Source organism: Lithobates pipiens, unplaced genomic scaffold, assembly GCF_037356315.1.
Source record: "Lithobates pipiens isolate NorthernLeopardFrog02 unplaced genomic scaffold, aLitPip1_a1.2 Scaffold_8, whole genome shotgun sequence".
Taxonomy (NCBI): Eukaryota; Metazoa; Chordata; class Amphibia; order Anura; family Ranidae; genus Lithobates; species Lithobates pipiens.
In genome coordinates, this window is record NW_027507903.1 from 360,697,990 (window position 1) to 360,716,014 (window position 18,025).

The following is an 18,025-nucleotide window of genomic DNA, read 5'->3' on the forward strand; positions in this document are numbered from 1 at the left end:
CTTAAGTAGATATAAAAGTCCTTATGTGAGAGACTAAATTCCGAAATCAATTGTTGAAAGCTTTTTAGATCCGGACCAAGAAACAGGGCTCCAATGGTGGTGATTCCGGCTTCATGCCAGTGCTTAATTGATAGGTCCGGAGAGAGAAGTTGTAGCGCTAGTAGGGGGAGATTGTTCAATGCAGTTCTGTGTATGCCCAGATGATCTTTGCGTATTGCACTCCATTGAGATAGGCAGGCCCTTACTGTGGGAAGGATGGATTGTGTGATCGGAAGAGACAACCAGATTGCTGCTAGGGTCAGTTGTGGGTCAGCTGGGAGAGTTGCTGCTTCGATTTGGTGCCATCTCGTGTTGGGGTCTTGCGACCAAAGTTGTCTCCCCTGGTCTAGAATGATTGCTTTATAGTACTTTTTAACGTCCGGCGAGCCCATCCCTCCTGAGGTAGAGGGAGTGCTTAGAACAGAGGATTTCAAGCGAGGTTTACGTCCTGCCCAAATGAACGAGTCTAAGGTACGCTGTAGTTTAGCTAGGTCTGCTGAGAGAATCGGAAGCGGGAGGGTCCGAAAGAAATAAAGAACATGTGGAAGGAGAAACATTTTGGTTAGGGCTATCCTACCAGCCCATGAAGCTTTCAAGGAGGTCATATTTGAGGATAAATTGTTCAGTTTCGTGAATAAAGAGACAAGATTACTTCGTAACAAACCAGAGGAGGGAGAGACCAGTTGAATGCCTAGATATTGCAGGGATGAGCCGGGGGCCCAGGAGAAGGGTGCTATTTTAGTAATTTCTGCTTTGAGCGCTGGCGATATCTCTATGCCAAGCATGGCTGATTTTGAGTGGTTTAATTTGTAAAGGGAAGCTTCACTAAATTTATGGAGGACGTCAGTCAGGGTAGGAAGGGATTTCACTGGATCAGAGACAGCAATGATAACATCGTCTGCATAGAGACCTATCTTATGACAGGTATCTTTCACATTAATACCATGTATATGGGGATGCGCACGGATGGACTGCGCCAGAGGCTCCATGACTAACGCAAAAATCAAAGGTGAGAGTGGGCAGCCCTGGCGTGTACCATTAGTGATTCTAAAGGGATTTGAGAGAATGCCGGAAGTGCGGACCCTCGCAGAAGGTGAGGTATATAGACCTAGAATAGCTTTTAAGAACTCGCCCTCTATGCCAAATTTCCGGAGAACTGCCTCAAGATAACCCCAATGGACTCTGTCGAACGCCTTCTCTGCATCCAGTGATATCAGCAGAGAAGGCGTTCGACTGTGCTCTGCCCAGTGGATAAGGTCTACAAACCTGCGGGTGCCATCTGAGGCTTGGCGGCGGGGAATAAAGCCCACCTGGTCCGGGTGTATGAGGGAAGTCATGTGTTGTGAAAGTCTGGTGGCAAGAAGCTTGGCATACATTTTTAGATCGGTGTTAAGTAGTGAGATAGGGCGATAGTTAGCCGGGTCATACGAGGCCTTCCCTGGTTTATGTATGGTGGAGATGGTTGCTTCTAGGGATTCCGAGGGGATCTCCCCTGTGGCCAGCATGTGATTAAAGGAGTTGCATAAATGCGGGGTCAGTTCATCTACAAACGTCTTATAATATTCGTTTCCGAAACCGTCTGGACCCGGGGCTTTATGTAGGGGGAGACTTTTAATTGCGTTTTTAATTTCCAGCTGTGAGAAAGGTAAGGCTAGGTCAGCAGCTTGAGAAGGGGAGAGGGAGGGGAGGGTAACGTTGGAGAGAAATGTCTGGATATTCTCTGTCGTGGGCTGCGTATCCGTCGTAGAGTCTTTTAAGTTATACAATTGTTGGTAAAATGCGCAAAAGCAGTTGGCTATGTCTCTAGGATTAGTCAGTCTGTTGCCTTTAGAATCTATTAGGTGGGAGATTGTGGATTGGGCAGTCCTGTGTTTGTATTGTTGGGCTAGAGCTTTCCCTGATTTGTTACCCTGAGAGTACCAAGTTAGTTTAAGTTTTCGGAGATAGAATTCATGTTTATTCTGAAGATAAGTACTCAATTCAGATCTCAGTTTGCTGAGTTCTGCGTGCGTGGAGGCAGAGGGGGATTTCATATTAACCTTCTCTAGAGATTTTATCTTATCTAGATAAGTGTTAAGGGTCGCTGTGCGCTTTTTCTTCTCCTGAGCCCCTAGTCGTAGCAAAATTCCCCGTAGAACTGCTTTGTGTGCGTTCCAGCACGTGGTGGGCTTGGGGATAGAGTGCTGGTTTACATCGAAATAATCTTTTATGGCAGTCTTGACCTGTTCCCTAATGTCCTTGGTGCTGATCAAGTTGGGATTTAGTCGCCAAATTGTGAATGGGGAGGAAGGAGGGGAGAGATTGAGAACCATAGAGATGGGGGCATGATCAGACCACGATATTACACCAATTTTAGTGGATGCAACTGCTTGCAGTAGCACTTTGGATGTCAGGAACAGGTCAATCCTGGAATATGACCTCTGAGCAGTGGAATAAAACGTATAGTCTCTTTCAGTACCATGTTGACACCTCCAGGGGTCATACAATTCTTCCAGATGTAAAAAGGAGGAGAGGGTAGAGGACCTTCTCCTTTGGGGGGATGAGGAGTCCAATGCGTGATCTGGTACCGCATTGAAGTCTCCACATAAAATGATTTGATCTTTCGGGTAGTGTTGTATTTTGGCAAGAATGGACTTAAGAAAGGGCTTTAGGTGAGTGTTGGGAGCATAGATGTTCACAATCACCATGGGTTTGTTATTGAAGGAAGCGGAAAGGATCAAGAACCTCCCTTCGGGGTCTTGCTCTACATTGGAAACTGTAAGTGCGACCGTAGAGCGCACTGCAATCAGAACACCTCTAACTTTTTTATCTGTGCGGGAATGAAAGATATGTGGGTAGCGTTTATTGGAACATTGTGGTGGGTTCCGGGAAGAGAGATGGGTCTCCTGTATGCATAAGATATCAGCATGAGAAGTCGCAGCTTCCCTCCATAAGAGGGAGCGCTTGAAAGGACTATTCAGTCCCTTAACATTAAGGGACGTGATTGTAAGGGACATTAGCAGATAGGGTCAGTTGTCAAAATGGTACTGGAATTGACGGACCTTTACAACAGTACTAAGTACAAATACTAACTCTGCGAGCAGAGAATGAATACAACAACCGTTGATTGTAAGTCAAGGTGCACAAGTAACCAAACAGTAACTTTAAAAAAAAAATAAAAAATACAAGAACGAAGTTGCAATAAATCAAACAAACAGTAGTAATGTGCCTATATCTATGACCGGGAGATATAGAGACGTGAGCCAAGGATCCAATTTGTTCCTGAAGGAACAGAAGGTGGCTTTGGATAAGGTACGCAGGTAGATATGGGAAGAGAATAATGCCGTGTGCTTAGCACACAGTGGCAGTTCGGCGTGTGGGGGTTCAAAAGAGGAGAGAGAAACAGTCATCCACTTTAACCTGAGAAGTCAAGCGCCTTGCCAAAAGGGGGGGTTGCCCAGGGGGGCGGCCCCCTATGTTTGGAGGTTCAGGATTTATGTTTCGTATCCCATCTATAGGGGATCTTTGCAGGTCTAGTGTTCAGAGGCGGAGCCGGGGGAGCATGAGGGGCAATGCCCCAGTTGTGTAGTTGTTTGAAACCGTCCTTGGGGGTCAGAAATGCGACTTGTTGTTGCTGGTAGTTTACAAGAAGCTTGGTGGGGAAACCCCATTTGTATGCGATTTTATGTTCTATAAGTATCGCAGTGATTTGAGAGAAGGCCTTGCGTGCCTGTGAGGTGGCGGCTGAGATATCATTGTATAGCTGAATCTTAGCGAAGGGATCAGGGAAGTTGCGTATGGTTCTTGCGGCCCTCATAATCTGCTCCTTAGTGTTAAAGAAGTGTATCCTAGCCAGGATATCTCTGGGTACTGTGTCTGGGAGGTGCTGCGGCTTATGGATTCTGTGTGCTCTGTCAATAAGGAGTTCCTGCGGTGTAAGAGCCGGTATAAGCTTGTGAAACAGCTGGTGCAAGTAGGGGACAATATTGGGGGGTGACACAGTCTCTGGGACTCCCCTGATCTTGATATTATTCCGCCTTGAGCGGTCTTCGAGGTCTGCGACTTTAAGACGCAGTTGGTGAATCGCAGAAGTATGTTCATCCTGAATGTCAACTACAGTGTTGTGAGAGCTAGTAGCAGCAGAGAGATGGTGCTCTATATGATCTATGCGCTCTTCCATGTCTTCCATTTTGTCCATCAAATGGTTAATGGAGGATCTGAGCTCCTTCTGCATGTCAGCTTGTAGTGAAAGAAGCATGGCTTTCAATGTATGTTCAGATGCAGGGCTATCAGATGTGCTGTAAGCGGCCAGTGAGGAGCTAGTGTCAGTCAGCGCTGCTGTGGGACTACAAGTGCCAGCGCCATATTGCTTCTTCATTAATGGAGGCTTAGAGGGAGAGTGTGCTGGGGAGATTGCTGCTCTCTTACCTCTGTCAGCCGGTGACATGGAGGGCGAACGCTGCCGCTCTCCAGAGTCCTCCATGTCAGAGAGATGATCCTCCGTGGGTGCAGGTGCTGCCGAGGCCGCTGGTTTCTGCTGAGGAGTGAGGCCTTCGTCCCGAACGGCGCCATCTTGGGCCTGCGCGCCGGCCGGCTTCATGTAGAAGTCTGTAAGCTTCTTCGCCCCGTGGACGGCGGATCTGCCTCGGGTCATGTCCCCGGAGGTGCGGAGTGATCCCTGGAGCTCCGTGGAAGGAATCGCGGTGGCGGATGGCGCTGGATGCTGTGTGTAGCTGAGTGGATGAGAGGAGCTCAGCACTTATGCGGCCATTCCGGTCAGCGGCCAAGCCACGCCCCCTAAAAGTGCTAATTTTAACGGCTAATATGCAAGATACTGTCCTAAAAAGGGTTTGGGGACCTGGCTCTTGCCCCAGGGGACATGGGTCAATGCCTAAAATGTTTTTAAAAAATGGCTGTTTTGGCAGGAGCACTGATTTTAATGATGATTAAAGTAAAAAAAAAGTGAAATATTCCTTTAAATATGGTGCCTGGGGGGTGTCTGTAGTATGCCTGTGAAGTGCCTCGTGTTTCCCGTGTTTAGAACAGTCCCTGCACAAAATGACATTAAACAGAAATAACATCATTGAAAACTGCTTGCAGTTTTAATGTTATATCTGGTTCCTGCAATATGGTTGAAAACCATTGAGAAAAATGGCATGGGTAGCCCCCCCTGCCCATTACCAGCCCCTTTGGGTCTTGTACGCATATCAAGGGGAACCCTGTACCCATATTAAAAAAAGGAAATGCGTGTGGCCCCCAGGCCCTATATACTCAGAACAGCAGTATACAGGCGGTGCAAACAAGACAGGGACTGTGTAGGTTTGTTGTGTTAAGTTGAATCTGTTTGTAATTTTCAACTGGTACATTTTTAAAGTGTAGCTCCAGTCAAAAAAACTATTTTTAAGCTTTTTGGAAAACATAGGGAAGGGTTATCACCACTGTATAATTTGTTTTGTCGTCCATCTTTTTTCATCTCACTTGCTGTTGTCTCCTTCCGCTTGCAAGTAGGAGATGTTTGTAAGTTGGATGTTTGAAAGTAGGGGCCTGCCCTATATGCTCTGCAGAATTGGCGGAACAAGGTGTTGGTTTTGCCACAACATTGTAAGCCCTGAAAGTGACTCTTGGTGGGCGCTGGAGCACCCTGCTGTGAACGATTATATCAAGAATTGTAATTACATGCCATTGTTGAACAGTGGTAGAAAAATTTACCTTTGGTGGTTGTGGTGCTGGTGCCACAACACTATAAGTCCTCACAGTTACTCTGGGTGGGCACAGGAATGGGCCCTCCTGTGAAATATTATATCAAGAATTGTAATTACATGTCCCTGTTAAACAGGGGCAGAAAAATTGGGCCTTAGGCACTGGTGCTGGTGCCACGACACTGCAACCTCTTCCATATACTCTAGTTTTATTGCAGGAATTAGCCCTGCTGCAAAGCATTGCATCAACAATTGTACTTAAACGCCCCTGTTAAACAGGGGCAGAAAAATTGGGTCTTAGGCACTGGTGCTGGTGCCACCACACTGCAACCTCTCCCATATACTCTAGTTTTATTGCAGGAATTAGCCCTGCTGCAAAGCATTGCATCAAAAATTGTACTTAAACGCCCCTGTTAAACAGGGGCAGAAAAATTGGGCCTTAGGCACTGGTGCTGGTGCCACCACACTGCAACCTCTCCCATATACTCTAGTTTTATTGCAGGAATTAGCCCTGCTGCAAAGCATTGCATCAAAAATTGTACTTAAACGCCCCTGTTAAACAGGGGCAGAAAAATTGGGCTAATGGCATCACCCAGAACCAGAAATGTTCTTCCAACATATCAGCGGAGGAGGAAGAGGATAGACAATCAACATAACAGGACAGTCACTCAGCATCAGCATAGGCAGTCTTGAAGGGATGTGATATTTCCAAAAAAAAATATTCGGTTACATCAGCTTCAGGTGCTTGGTAGCTGTGGGTGATCCAAGACTGATTCATCTTGATGAAGATCAGTCGATCAACTGATTCGGTGGGCAGGCGCACCTTGTGATCGGTAACAAAGCCACCGGCAGCACTGAAGGTGCGTTCCGAAAGAACGCTGGATGCAGGACAGGCCAGTAGCTCAATTGCATACTGTGCAAGCTCTGGCCAGTGATCCATCCTCAAGACCCAGTAAGCCAGAGGATTTTCAGTTGGAAAGGTGTCCAAGTCTGACCTTGCCCCTAGGTATTCCTGCACCATGTAAATCAGACGCTGGCGATGGGTGCTGGAACCGATCATACCTTGGGGCTGCGGACTAAAAAATTGTCTGAAAGCATCAGTCAGACGGCCACCTTCTCCACCGCTCCTTCTGACCGATGCCTCAGCAACACGTTGTCCAGGACCAGGAGTTTGTAACCTCCCAGTCTCTGGGAACGCGTTGCACAGACCTTTCTGCAAGGCCTCCCGGAGATGTCTCATCCTCTGCTTCCTCTGCGATGGCAAGATGAGGTCGGCAACCTTACCCTTGTACCGTGGATCAAGGAGAGTGGCCAGCCAGTAATGGTCCCTCTCCTTGATCCGAAGAATACGAGGATCCTTCCGCAGGCTTTGCAGGATCAGGGAGGCCATGCAGCGTAGGTTAGCTGAGGCATTCGGTCCGGAGTCCTCTGGGTCACTAAGGACAACATGATCCGCAGCTACCTCCTCCCAGCCACGTACACGTCCACGTGTTTCTTGGGACTGTAAATCATCCCTACAAGACTGCTGCTGCTGCTGCTGCTGATGCTGAGTGCCAGCCTACACCTCCATGCTGACACAATCATCCTCCTCCTCCTCTTCCTCCTCCTCATCCTCTTCCTGTGTGATGGGTGGCACAGCAGGAACACTGTCTGGATAAAGGGGGCCTTGAGAGGCAAGGAAGTCCTCCTCTTCCTGCCTCTGTTCTGCCTCAAGTGCCCTGTCCATTATTCCACGCAGCGTATGCTCCAAGAGGTGGACAAGAGGTACAGTGTCACTGATGCATGCACTGTCACTGCTCACCATCCTTGTGGCCTCCTCAAACGGTGACAGGACAGTGCATGCATCCCTGATCATGCCCCACTGGCGTGGTGAGAAAAAACCGAGCTCCCCTGACCCTGTCCTGGTGCCGTAGTCGCACAGGTACTCATTGATGGCCCTCTGCTGCGTGTGCAGCCGCTGCAGCATGGCCAACGTTGAGTTCCATCCTGTAAGCCGGGGTACCTGCCCAAGAACCGCTGCACCACCAGGTTAAGGACGTGAGCTACACAGGGCACATGGGTCAGTTGTCCTTGTCGGAGGGCGGAGAGGAGGTTGGTGCCATTGTCACAAACCACCATTCCTGGCTTAAGCTGGCGTGGCGTCAACCACCTCTCGGCCTGCCCCTGCAGAGCTGACAAAACATCCGCCCCAGTGTGGCTCCTGTCCCCCAAACAAACCAGTGCAAGCACGGCATGGCATCGTTTTGCCTGCGTACTTGCGTAGCCCCTGGAACGCCTATGGAGCACCGCTGGTTCTGAGGACAGAGCACTGGAAGAGGCCATGGAGGAAGAAGAAGAGGAGGGGGTGGAGGAGAGAGGTGTGTCACAACCAATAGTAGCATTTTGGAGGCGTGGTGGCGGAACAACCTCCAACACTACTGCACCTTGTCCTGCATCCTTCCCAGCTGCCAGAAGAGTGACCCAATGGGCCGTGAAAGACAGGTAACGTCCCTGTCCATGCCTGCTGGACCATGAGTCAGCAGTAATATGCACCTTACCGCTGACCGCCCTGTCCAGCGAGGCAAGGACATTGCCTTCCACATGCTGGTAGAGAGCCGGAATCTCCTTCCGTGAGAAAAAGTGGCGTTTGGGGACCTGCCACTGAGGAGCCGCACATTGTACAAACTCACGGAAGGGGGCCGAGTCTACCAACTGAAAAGGCAGCAGTTGAAGTGCTAGCAATTTAGCCAAGCTAGCATTCAACCGCTGGGCATGTGGATGTCTGGGAGCCGGTCCAGCAGCTGGGGCAGGGACATTTGCCTGCTATAATCGGACGTGGGTGTACCGCTAGCAGAGTTCCCGGAAGCACTTAGCTGTGACACACCTAATTCTACATCTTCATTCCTCTCAGAGCAGGTTTCAGAGAGGACTGAAGGGCTAGTGGGGTTGGAGATGCCAGCTGATGAGGAGCAATGAGAGGTCCGCTTTGTTCTTTGGTGTGGGTCTTTGAGGTACGCTTGCCAACGAGCTGCATGGCAGGTCAACATATGTCTGGTCAAGCATGTGGTGCCCAAGCGGCTGATGTTTTGGCCACGTGAGATACGCTTGAGACATGTTGCAAATAGCAGCGGTGCGATCTGATGCACTCGTCTCAAAAAAGGCCCACACCAAAGAACTTTTAGAATAACGCGCAGAGCTCTGCGGTGTGATTCAGTCGGTGTGCTGCCCCTAAGCTGGCCCCCGGAGGGCATCCTGCCTCGTTGGACATGTGCCTCCTCCTCCTCCTCCTCTCTCCTTCCAGGCACCCACGTGGAGTCAGTGCCCTCATCATCCCCTCCCTTTTCATGGCTGTAGCAAACCTGGCAGTATGCTGCAGCTTGTGGAATATGACTGCCAGATTGCTGTCCTTCTTGAGCATCCCCTCTCTCTGCGCTCACGCTACTGCCTTCCTCTAGCTGAGTGTCATCATCAGAGCCCACAAAACACTGGGCATCCTCCTGGAGCATGTACCCAACACTGTGCTCAAAGAGTTCAGGAGACTCCTCAGGAGGACGTGGTGGGTCTATATATAATTAATCCAGTCAACATTTTTATTTATAGTCACCCACTAGAGAAGAGACTCAAACCCAGCTGTCACCTGATTCCTGGCTTTAAATTCATCCGGCACCCTGCCAGGAACCCCAATCTCATCTATGTAGATCTGAGAGTCAAATGACCCCAAGGGAGAGGTGTCCCTCCGATACTGTCGGCGACTCTTAGTCCACAGGTATTCTGACTGGATTCTCAGGGGCATAGCCAGCTGGACCATAGCGCAATCCCCTCGGGCATTGGCCGGTAGTCTAGCTTGCAGTTTCTTATCCCCACACATCCACCAGACATCAGCTCTCTGAATGTCATCTTCAACCCAGTCACCATTGTCCGTGTTAATCCTCTCCACACAGTAGTCATCTGGTAGTGACCCAAGATCCAGCGCGCTGCGGTTCCCTGGGAGTGCAAACAAATTAAAGTTGCCCGAAAAAGCGGTAACCGCTGGAGGTATCTGAGGTCTCTGTACTGGGGGAAACAACAAACTCAATGTGTGACAAGTAGAATTTGTTTCAGGTTTATAGCTCTTATTATACAATTGCAACATACATTTTAAACCTTCTGGATCTGTATTGTGATCTAGAGGAAAAGGAACTGTTGCTAAATGTGGTCTGGCTCTGGCACAAACTAAACAGTTTTCCTTTTTTAGAGTTTTAACCGTGTACCTCAACCATTCTAACCACTCCTTTTTATTTCTTTGTAGCCCGTCTCCAAAGCTATGGCATCTTCTATTGTTATTAATAGTTGGTTACAGTTCTTACTATTTGTGCAGGGGGAGTTGGCCGCTTTTGTGATTATGAGCCTCTTCTTTATTCCACTCTTTTTAGCCCCTGGTTGATTATACCCCCAATCTTGATGCGCTGTAGTCCACAGGACCTGATCCCATGCTTGACATCCTGCCCTATTCCAGAGCCAGAAGATATATTTATCTGCCCATAGAAGTCCTCTAGCCCCAGTTGTATCCCCACAATCTGCAATCTGACAGAAGTCTACCAGTATAGTGCTAGTTATTCCCGCTATAAAGTTTTAGATTCAATGCTTTTCCTGTTCTTTCCTAATCCAAAGGTTCCTCTGTTCTTCTATAACGTATAACCCCTCTTATGGATGCCTCTCCTAGAGTCACCAGTAACCCAAGGATAATTACTGTCCCTTTCATCCTAACCAGCTACAGAGTTCCAGCGGATAGGATAGGGGAGTTGGAAGGGGAGGGAGACTTCACCGGTTTGAGACAAGTCTAACCTTGTGTGAGACCTCCCTTTGTAGCCGGATTTTCTGAACCTCTTGTAGCCATCTGGCCCTATTCTGCCTGTAAAACCTTTTTGTAATGGGACTGGTTAATCAAGGTAGACCTCTCTGCAATCCTTATCGCAGTAGGGGTAGTTAAGAGGACTTTGAAAGGACCATCCCACCTTGGGGAGTACCACTGCTTTTTTCTTATTACTTTTTATTAAGACCCAATCTCCCACATGCACCTTTTCATCTTCTTAAATTGGACCTTCTAGACCAGAACCAAAATCATTAGTACATCTTTGTATTAATAACCTAGACATGTATTCTGCTGGTGTATGCTCAGACTGCTCAGTAGGTGTTTAATTTGATTGTAAGGGTATCTTATATGGCCTTATCATTCCAAATGGGCTTAAAGCTTCTTTTGGGGGTATGATATACATACTGGTCACAGCTACTAGTAGGCAATACATTCAATTATTTTTACCTGTTTCTTCCATAGCTTTTCTCAGTTTGCTTTTTAGAATGCCATTATGTCTTTCTACCAATCCAGCTGATTGGGGATGATAGGCACAATGGTATTTCCCTTTAATTCTCATCACTTCTGTCAAATGTTGTATATTTTTAATTACAAAATGAGGTCCATAATAACTGTCTGTGCATCTGCACTTCCTGTCGGGAATATCTCCACCCATTTGGTCAGGGTGCCTGGTTACCAAACAATATTTCTTCCTTTCACATTTGTCTAATTCAATAAAATCCATGCAAATGTGTTGGAATGGATATTGCTGTATGGGGAACTTCCCTTTCTATCGTCTTATGCCTCCCTGAGCATTGTATCTTGAACATATAATGCATTGACAGCAAAAAGTTTTTTTAGTAGTTAGTGAAGCCATAGACTGTACATACCTTAAATAAACATCGCAGTCACCCCCCTGTTTGACACATGAGTTACTCCATGTGTCAATACTGCTGCATATCAGTAAGGACTGTATGATCTATCTCTATGGATTTCTCGTTCTGTCATTATTTTATGTGTTTCTTGTGCCGCTATTTTGGCAGCTTCATCTGCCCTTTTATTTCCCTTTGAGATGGGGTCTGTATATATTGTGTGTGCTTGACATTTGCAGATTGCAAGCTTTTTTTTGGTAACTGTATTGCATCTAGGAGTTCTAAAATGAAGTCCGTGTCTGAAATTGGTTTACCACTGGAGGTGACCATCCCCCTGTTTTTCCATTGTTGTGCAAAAACATGTACTGTTGAAAAGGCTTATTGACTGTTAGTGTATATGGTTACGGATTTTCCTTCTGACAGTATGCATGCTCTTGTCAGTGCTACAATTTCTGCAACTTGTGCTGAATAATGTTTTGGTAGTGGCCCCGCTTCCAAAATCTCATCCTGTGTCACTACTACATATCCAGCTGCATTTGTGCCATCTGGATTTTTCTTACTAGAACCATCAACAAAAAGTGTCATGTCGGGGTTAGGGTTAGATAACGGTATATCTTTCAGATCACTTTGTGGCAGTATCTTTTCAGTGATGGCAGCAGCGCATGTTTTATGACCATCAGTAGGAAGTGGTAGTAGTGTGGATGGGTTTTAATGTAGTACACCTCTGTATTGTTATGTGAGGTTGTGTTAAGAGTATTGTCATACAGGAAAGGTGTCGTGCTGGGCTCAAATGTGATATCTTTTGTTGTAACAGGATAACAGACACTGCATGTGGTACCTTTCATAGTTAGTGTTATGGATTGTTTAATACTTTGATTAAATGACTATTTTCTATTATGTCAAGATATATCCTGAATCTCCTTGCTCAAAATGCTTCACCTAGAGACAGCCCTGTACATTGCACACTCACATTGGTCTCTACCCTCAAGGATCCAACAATCCAAGGTCCCCATTCATATACCAGGGCCAACTCGGGACAGAAGCCAATCAACCCACCTGCATGTCCCCGGAGTGTGGGAGGAAACCAGAGTACCCAGAGGAAACCCATGCAGGCACAGGGAGTACATGCAAACACCAGGCAGGTAGTGTCATGATTGGGATTCGAACCAGCGACCCTTTTTACTGCTAGGTGAGAGTGCTAACCACTACACCGCTGCTGCTGCACTATTCACATCCTCAGCTTCGGGGAGCCCGGACAACACTCTAAAAATCTCTCGTAATTTATTTAGGTAGTCACTTACACTTTCTTTGTCTTCTTGTACTGTCATATTTTTTATTTATTTTTTGCCAATCAGTCCGTTGTACCCATCTAAGCTGTCATCTGTTCAGTAAGGCAGTCAACCTGTTTCCTAAGTCTGGGCTTTCTGGAGGCAATGGATCCCCCCATCCCTGTGCATTTGCTGGGGCACAGGGGTCCCAGTCCCCCTTTACCGAGGCCCAATCTGATCCTAATACTCTCCTCAGGGCTCTCTCTACTTCCACCCCATTCAATTTATAACTGTTCTGTAATCCCTCTATGTTTTCAATGAATTCAGCTGAACCTAATTTTGGATGTTTTATGTGTTCTGTAGCCTTTTGTATATCCCTGTCAGTCCATGGTCGAAAAACAGTCATAGTCAAGGGATATGGCTGGCCCAGTGCATCATTCTGTCCTCCCCTTGGGTTTGGGACCTCTATCAAGGGGTCAAAATTTGAATAATTTTGATGGTTCCGCATCACACAACACCTAACAAAGATGGCACCACATCCCTGAAAATTTGAAACATAAATCAAAGGACAGGAAGGGAAATTAGGGATTTTGGCAGTGCTGGTTAACAAAGTACAATTAATTAAAGTACAAAATTTGTAGTACAAAAATTTATTAAGTTTGAAGTTAAAATCAGTAGCAATATATGCTTAAAAGATACAGGATAATGCAATACAGTGATTGACGAGAACAATCACTGTATTGCATTATCCTGTATCTTTTAAGCATATATTGCTACTGATTTTAACTTCAAACTTAATAAATTTTTGTACTACAAATTTTGTACTTTAATTAATTGTACTTTGTTAACCAGCACCGCCAAAATCCCTAATTTCCCTTCCTGTCCTTTGATTTATGTCTCTATCAAGGGGTATTCCTCACCGTCCTCCACACCATACCTAATAGGAGGTTTACTTAGTCTCTTGGCTCCTGCTGGGGCACCTAGTGCATTAGTTATGGCGTCAGTTAATGTTTCAAGGATCGATCTGTTCATCTCCAGGACTGAACTACTGTCTGGAGAGATTGAGGAAGTGGAGTTGGAGTTTTGTTTAGAGGCGGTTCCTTTGACAGAGGTGGATGTCACAGGGAATAAAAACAAAGGGATAGGATGCGCTATGGAATTTGTTATACAGAGAGTATGTAGTGTAATGTAGGTAAGAGCAGCCTCTATTATGTTTCCATCCAGATGGATGGAACAGTGAAATAGGTGAGGGAAAGAGAATAGATATGGCGCTATACCTTGTTAAACTCACTAAAAAAAAAATGGAAATGGAAAATTTGTACAGTTTTATTTTATGATATATATTTTTTTAGTGAGTTTAACAAGGTATAGCGCCATATCTATTCTCTTTCCCTCACCGATGTCACAGGGAAGGTGTTACTCTGGGCAGTTGCTTGCACCTGAGGGGGAGAACCATTATAAGGAGGTGGTCTCTGGGTATAGCAGATGAGATTATCCTCTTTGTTCACTAGGGACAATTGGGCTTGGCATTTTTCCTTTGTTCTCCTTCCTTCTACTCTAATTCTAGCATGCTGAAGCCAATACTCAACCATTTCCAACCCAAACCTTTTTTGAACTTTGGGTCCTAACAATTTAAGCTTTTCCACAGGGTCCCAAAATAGAACTTTCTTTCTTTTTAATTAATATTTAGTATTCTGATTCAGAACTTAGCCTTTTGACTTTATAAATGTACCCAAATATAAACAGCATTGTATCTTTAACACTTCACAGTTGAAAGTCTGTGAATTCTAAAAATAACTCATCCAATATAAAAATTTACTTTAAGACTATTATTCAGACTTTCTTTCCCACCAAAAGTCCTAATATTTTCACAGATGCACAAATTGACCTCTGTCAGGCAATCTGCATTTTCTTGTTTCCGAGAAACAGCTTCCTGACCATCATAGTAATGAAAACATCCTCAGCCTTTTTTTTTTTTTCTCACATTCATCAAGCCACCTGATAATAATTCTACAACATTCTATTCACTCCACAGTGTAATCCACCTTCATGTGTCCAATCTACCCAAACCATCAACAATTTCTGCCACTTACTTCCTGTAACACCATGGCATGCTAAAATAATAAATCAACCTGGTGTTATCAGTGTACCTTTTTTTCTTTTATGCTAAGTTTCAATATTTACAATATAACCCTTCTGTATTGTCATAGCTAGTCAAGGGTTAACTTTTACAACTTCAGACAGGAATCAGCACTGTTTACATGAGGGGAGGGGGAGAGTGAGTTCAGTGCGTTCCTTTTTTTTTTTTTAACAGACGCACAGATCATGAGAACTTGAAGAATGATTTCTTATCTCCTTCTAAAGGCACATTAGGAATACGCAGCACAAAACATGTAAACAAACAAAGACTGTTGTACCGTGGGGTTACAATGGAAATACAAAAGTAAAAATATCAGCACTCCCCACACTATAGAGAGAATCAAAAAAGGTTAAACATGAACAAAGATAAAGTAAACACACACAGAAGAAAGTTAGCCTTGCGATCTTTTTAGATCACTTAACTAAACAGCTCTTAAATAGTCGGGTATTCAACCTCCGACAGTGTCAGGCAATTAACCTCTGACGTTCGGTATACCTCAAATCTTTTTGTTATCTGTCCGGACAGCGGGCGACATAATTTTTTACCTTAGACAATGTCCCCAAGTTTCTCTACGAGCACTGGATCATCTAGATATTATACGATCAATACCAATGTCGGCAATTACAACACATTGAACCAGAATCAAACAGAAAGAGAAGAAAATACTCTTAGAAAGAATTAAGAATAATTTAAATTATCTTACCTCTCAAAACCTGGACTGGATCACACTAAGTTCAGAAACAGACAGTGGAATTCAGATCATAGGCCCCCGCCCCTTTTTCACCAAATAACATTGAATGGGGGGTCGTAATGGTTCAGTGAGCTTCAAAGTCCAATACTCACCAAAGTTTTGTCGGGGCCGTCTGATCTGAAAACCAACGTGTTGTTTCCGGCTGCGAAGTACCAAAAATGTTAGGAATCTTCTCTTGTGATCAGTCAAAACTCCAGATGTATTGAGAAGCAGACAATTTATTTCTGATGTGGCCCACAAAAGGGAGACATGCTTACAGGACAAGCTGCAGAAAACAGTCTCACAAAAAGAATGTGTCTTCCCCTCCTTATCCCTACAAGAATACCACCTCTATGCTTCTATTGGCTGAGGAAACATAAATAACGTGTCGTGGTACGCAATGGTACTTTATTTTGATATTCATGTTTCCCGTACAATCTTAGGCTATCATATTTAGTTAAACCTAATCATCCTACAACTTATTATGGAGTTAGTTAAGACAAAAAAATACAACAAGTTAATACAATAATGTGCTCAGAAGTAACTTTTAAAAATCAGTCTCAGGAATATTGTTTTTCTAATAGTCACACAATAAACATTTAAAACTTTTCTAACAAACCCCATGCTAAAACTAAAAAAAACAGCATGGGGTCCCTCCAAAATACATAACAAAGTGGGCCCCTCCTATTCTGATCTGCCAGGCTGCATGCCTGGATTTTGAGAAGGATTATTTGTTTCACCAACATTTTATTTATTTTTTATTGTTCAGCTATCAGCGTGGGAAACCCATTGATAGCTGATGACATTGGTTGTTATGGATGCCGTGGATGGCTTCCCGTCCCCACTACATAACAACCAGCTTACACTACACCCTGATTGGGCAAGACTTTGCCCAATCAGGGTGCAAAATGCACTGTTCAGTGCTCAGTGCATTGCATGGTGTTCGTTGGGGTGTACACCCAGTGAACACACTGCAAATTTGGATGTTCAGCGCTGGCCGAACCGGCAAATGTTTGGCCCGAACTTATGCTCGGGCCAAACCTTTCACCCAGACCTACTCAAGAGCTGGTTCTGGCCAGTTCAGTAGATTGCTTAAAAAAGGCCTGGATTGCTTCCTAAATGTACAGGAATGTACAGGATATAGCTGAATACTAACATGTATAGGCAAAGTTGATCCAGGGAATATCTGATTGCCTCTCGGGGGATCAGGAAGGAATTTTTTTCCCTTGCTAGAGCAAATTGGATCATGCTTTGCTGGGGTTTTTTGCCTTCCTCTGAATCAAATGTGGGTATAGGATTATGTATATGGGATTGTATGATTTTTTTTTCTCCCCTTTTTATTGGACTGGATGGACTTGTTTCTTTTTTCAACTGGACTAACTATGTAAGTAAGTCATACACAACACAAATAACTATTTACAAACAAAGCAAAGGATATAAAACATATACACTTTTGAAACACTCTGCTACCTGTTCACTTCTGTTTCTGTTATAACAGATATTTAAATTAAAGAAGAAGACTCAGCTGAAATAAAATATTATCTGCCGATTCAGTGATGTATATAAAAAAAAGTCTACACATCACAAAAAAATATGCAGAACCATTTGTTAGAAAATTACTTTTTTATGGCTTGTATTTTTTTCTGTAAGCTCCACTCCTGTATGAAGCATGATTTGTGGATGATCCTACAGAATTTAGGCTCTTCAGAGGAGTCCAGTAGCTTTCTTTACCCTACTATGTCTCCCCACTGTCATTCTCTCTTTTAGATACTCGATTTCATCCTTTGGCCTCCCACAGTCATTCCTCTTCCTTCACTTCCCAATGTCAATGTTGTTCTCCCCCTCTTGTCCTCCTGCCATTCTCTACTTAAAAATTGAGGAGCCTTACAGCACATACCCATCATCATCCAAAAGACCCCTCAATGTGACAGAATGGACAGGTGCCCCTGTGTAGGGACTTCTGATGAAAGTGAGGGATATCAGGCTGTTGATATAAGGGAGGTGATTGGTAACAGCCAAGGGGTTCTGGCTAGTATAACATCCAAGGAGAGCCCAGTGAGACTGGGGACAATTATGTGTTGGTCTCTCTTAACAGCCAGGGGGTTTTGGCTAGCATGAATATGAAAAAAGAGCTCAGTGAGACTGGGGAAAAAAACATGTGTTGGTCTCCTAAAAGAATGTTCATTTGAATGTCTCAAAATGAGATTTACTAAAATTAGTGCACACAAATCTGCTGCAGCTGTGCATAGTAACCAGACAACTTCTAGGTTTTATTGTAAAAGCTTTGTTGAACAAGTTGAAGTTAGAAGCTGATTGGTTTAATATCGACAACTGCACCATAATGTGTGCTCCAATTTTAGTAAACTTAACTCTGTGGGACTCCTCCAGCATGAGTACTGTTGTCTATCATCTCCTGCTTGACACAAGAGCTTTTCTTTTGAGGGACAGGAGTAAGTTTTGTGAGACATCTTTTTAAGCATTGATATTC